Source organism: Sinocyclocheilus rhinocerous, unplaced genomic scaffold (assembly GCF_001515625.1).
Source record: "Sinocyclocheilus rhinocerous isolate Xijiao unplaced genomic scaffold, SAMN03320098_v1.1 scaffold1785, whole genome shotgun sequence".
In the NCBI taxonomy this organism is placed as follows: domain Eukaryota; kingdom Metazoa; phylum Chordata; class Actinopteri; order Cypriniformes; family Cyprinidae; genus Sinocyclocheilus; species Sinocyclocheilus rhinocerous.
Window position 1 is genome coordinate 164,891 of NW_015627538.1, and position 4,569 is coordinate 169,459.

At 35.3% G+C, this 4,569-nt stretch overlaps 1 pseudogene; it reads left to right on the forward strand.

Moving 5' to 3' along the window:
• The window catches only part of LOC107729132 (glutamate decarboxylase 1-like), a 16,127-nt pseudogene extending 11,839 nt beyond the window's left edge, over nucleotides 1–4,288 (forward strand).
• The last annotated feature ends 281 nt before the right edge of the window (nucleotides 4,289–4,569 follow it).

Here is a 4,569-nt window from a genome sequence, read left to right on the forward strand (position 1 = left end):
ATTCGAAAAGAAATTAAGGTTTTTGAGGAAAACGTTATGTGGATTTTTGTCCATAGAGTGGACTTCAATGGGGATCAACAGGTTAAAGGTCTAAATTGCAGTTTCAGTGCAGCTTCAAAGGGCTCTACATGATCCCAGCCGAGGAATAAGGGTCTAATCTAGCGAAACGATGGGTCATTTTCTAAAAAAAAAATAATAATAAATATGCTTTTTAACCACAAATGCTGTCTAATCAGCATCTTGATATGCCACACCTGTGAGGTGGATGGATTATCTCGGCAAAGGAGAAGTGCTCACTAACACAGATTTGGACCGATTTGTGAACAATATTTGAGAGAAATAGGCCTTTTGTGTACATAGAAAAAGTCTTAGATCTTTGAGTTCAGCTCATGAAAAATGGGGGCAAAAACAAAAGTGTTGCGTTTATAATTTTGTTCAGTGTATACTGAAAATATTTCCATGTATTCCATGTATATATTTATATTAATATAATTGATATTACATATAAATATTTTAAATGTATGAACTTAACATATTTTTCTTAAATATATGCGTGTGTGTATTTATATATAAATATACACAGTACACACACATATATTATGTAAACAAAAACTTTTATTTTGGATGCGATTAATCATATATAGGTGAATTTACACAAATTAATTTTGTTCAGAAGGACATTTAACATTGTGAAGGTTCAGAAGGTTCAGTTAACAGTGTGCCTCTGTGTCGGTAGTCTCAGCCTTTTGTGATGGTTCTGTTTTTCCCTCAATTTTCCTGAGTGACAAAGTTGGATCTCAATATCAATATCTGAGCACAAATGATTGCAGACTGCAGAGCATGCAAGACAGTCAAAGAAGGATTCAAGGCTTTGTCAAGAACAGTGGGCATCTTTACTGCTCAGGACAAACCAGGAAGTCATACACTATCACAACAGGCTACAAAGAGTCATTGATGCTTGAGGAGGTATTGAAAACCAAGGCTATGCAAAGGCCATGTGTTGTTCTCAGGGCCTCCTGCAGGAATGTAATCAGCTGTGTGCCGAGTATCTTTTCCAACCTGACAAACACTATGATGTGTCCTATGACACTGGGGACAAAAGCATTCAGTGTGGACGGCACGTAGACGTCTTCAAACTGTGGCTCATGTGGAAGGCAAAGGTATGGCAGACAATCTCCTTATTCAAACTAAATGTGTTTTCAACCACCATCAGAAATGTGAGCTGGAAAATGACAGCTCCCGTATATAAAAAATAAAATAAAATGCTTTTTTTGTGGAGAAGAAAGATTGTTTGAAATATCCAGAATTGAGAAGTAGAAATTGTACACCAATTATTTAAGAAAAATATAGTATTTATTCTTTTATATAACTATATTCTATTATTCTTTTTCTGTGCGTGAACCTTTAATTTCATCTACTTTTAAAATGTTTATTTCTCTATTGTGCTTTACAAAACACCCAAAGGGGCTACAAAGATTTATGACAAAATGACAGAAACGGCACTAAACCTTGAAGCACAACTATCCAAACCCTTTTTTTTCTCTTTCTTATCTTATAGACAAAGCAAATATTAAATACATTCTTTGTAGGGTTCTGGGGGTTTTGAAGCGCAGATCAACCACTGCCTGGAAAATGCAGAGTATCTTTACTACAAGCTGAAGAGAAGAACAGACTTTCAGCTTGTCTTCAAAGGAAAGGCAAGTGCCATGTTTCTGTAAACTTTCAGCATATTTTAAGATGAAAATTAGGGATGCACTGAAATGAAAATTATTGGCCGAAGCCGAACAAAATGAAACACTGGGCCGAAGGCCGAATACCGAACACAGTTTTTCACATTTTTCCCCCCTGTAGGCCTATTTTGCAATTTTTTTTCACCATTGCATTAATTAAATTGCCAAAATGTGTTTATTACTGTTTTGTCCTGCTTTTCAGATAAAAAATCAATTAAAAAAACAACAATTTAAAAATATTTACTTAACACTGAACATTTTTTTAAACATTCTAGCAGACATTATACCAACAAAGCACAATTTAACTTAAATTTAATAAGTAAAATAATAATTTTTGGCTATTTTTGAGACTTGAATCAGGCATGTATTTTTTTCTGTACAAATAAAGGCAGCCTTACTGAGCAGAAGAGAATTCTTTTAAAACATTAGAATATATTACAGATCCCAATTTGAACACTATGTGTGAGTGTTATAATAAATGTATTAATAGAGCTGTTGTAGGGTAATTATTATAATTATTATTGTCTTACATTTTATTTTACAGAACGACAGTAAAATTACAATACTCTCATTTATGAATGTCAATGGAGTTGTTGCTTTTGCTCTGCTTTTATTTTGGCAGAAACCCGCAGGAAGATCTCAGTGCTTCTTGTGTTGACAACAGCATGCAGATTTATAAATGATTCTCATTACGAATTTGGAAAGATGTTTGTCGCACGTATCACATCGTCACATGCCTTCACAAAATTCACAAAAATGTTACTGAGCAACTGACGAGTAACAAGTTCAGCACAGATTTTCCTCGCGCTTTGGACTTTGAATCCTGGCGCTGCAAGCTCATGCAGCGCCGTCAGAATACATGCAATTCGTGCGTGCATTAGAAAATCTAACATTCTGCAGTTTATTTACTAATCGTTTGAGGTAATTTCGCGATTTCAATCATCATACACCTTGAGCATTAGCCACCTCATCTTCTCATCAGAGACATGTGTTGCAGCACTAAACAGTCTCTCGCTGTCGGTGCTTCGTGCTTGTAATGATTTCTGCGTCTTTCTCTGATAGTTGTAAATACTTTCACACTGCCGATGTTTGCTGCATTAGCATGTGCCTCTATTTAATCGCGTTCGTCATTGTTCGGTACATATTATTCGGCTTTTTCGCTTATTCGGCCGAACAACGAAATATTTTTTTTGCTATTTTTGGCCAAATAATTTCGGTTGCCAAATATTCGGTGCATCCCTAATGAAAATTGCTGAATGATTCTAACCGTTGATAAGAGCTCATTGCTTTATGATTTCACATATTGTACACTCTTAAAAATAAAGGTGCTTAAAGGGTTCTTCACAGCGATGCCATAGAAGAAGCATTTTTGGTTTCACAAAGAACCATTCAGTCAAAGGATCTTTAAAGAACCAGCTCTTTCTTACCTTTTTATAATCTGAAGAACCTTCTTTCGCCACAAAGAACCTTTTGTGAAACAGAAAGGTTCTTCAGATGTTAAAGGTTCTTTATGGAATCATTTAGATAAAAAGGCTCTTCTATGGCATCGTGAAGCACCTTTATTTTTAAGAGTGTATGTATTATTTCAGCCTGAACACAGTAATGTCTGCTTTTGGTATCTCCCAAAATGACTGCAAAGCATTCCTCCAGGCCCAGAGCGAGACAGAGAACTTCACATGGTAAGTCAAGAAATGAAGCCTTTTCATTTCTTAATTAACCAGTAAATGCAGGAAGACAAATGAGTCTAAATTTGCTTATTTACAGAGCTGTTCCCATTCTCTATTTATAAGCTGACATTATGAATTCCCACAGGTGGCTCCAAAAATCAAGACAAAGATGATGGAGGAAGGATTCACAATGATTGGTTATCAACCTCTGGAAGACAAAGTGAATTTCTTCCGTTGTGTTTTTTCCAACCCAGCCACTCAGAGGGAGGATGTGGACTTTCTAATAGACGAAATCACGCGTCTGGGCTGTGAACTCTAGAAAGTCTTTCTTAAAAAACCACAGGATAAATATTTATTTATTTATAGCCTTTATGCCTCTGATTCCAGGTATCAGTACATACAGCACTGTGAGCAAAAGAATTTACAGCTTTTATTTTTAATCTATCTTTGAAATTGTTTTAATATTAGCAATTATTAATAATTTATTATTCATCTAGGTGAAGTGTACTATACGTGATCTCCTTTCCAAATCCTGTAGCTTTTGACAGATGAACATCTGAACTAAATTATAAATAAGATTTGAAAGACATAATAGTGAGCCACATCGACCAAAGGGAATAGATGATCACTTGCTGATTTTCATGAAACCAGCGTGCTGCTGTAAGATGAGTCATTCCTTATATACCATGACTAAACTGCACCTGCTCTTAATCAAGATGTTCAAATGATTTTTTCTGTGTGTGAATTTTGAAGGGAAAGTGAAATTACCCAGGTCTCTGTTCAACTGTTTTGCAGTCTCCTAGTGCCTCCTGCTGGTAGGATCTAATAACGGCTGGAGCTACTAAATTAATAGGCCTTACCTTATGAGATTGTGAGATACTGAACACTGTACAAGAGTCAAACATTTATGATAACTTTTATTTAATTAGCATATTTCAATTAACATGCTCAAATCAAGCACATTTTTGGTCTCTGTATGTCTGAATTTGTTGGTTTTCATGCTTCACTCATCCTACACAAAATAAATTTTGCGTGAAAGTGATTTTATACATTTATTTATTTGTATACCACCTGCTGTTCTAGCTCCATTAGTAATAAAATTATAGGGCATGCAGGTTCCTCTGAATTTAGGTTCTTATTGCAGCACAAGCCGTTAGCTGGGATTAATTTGT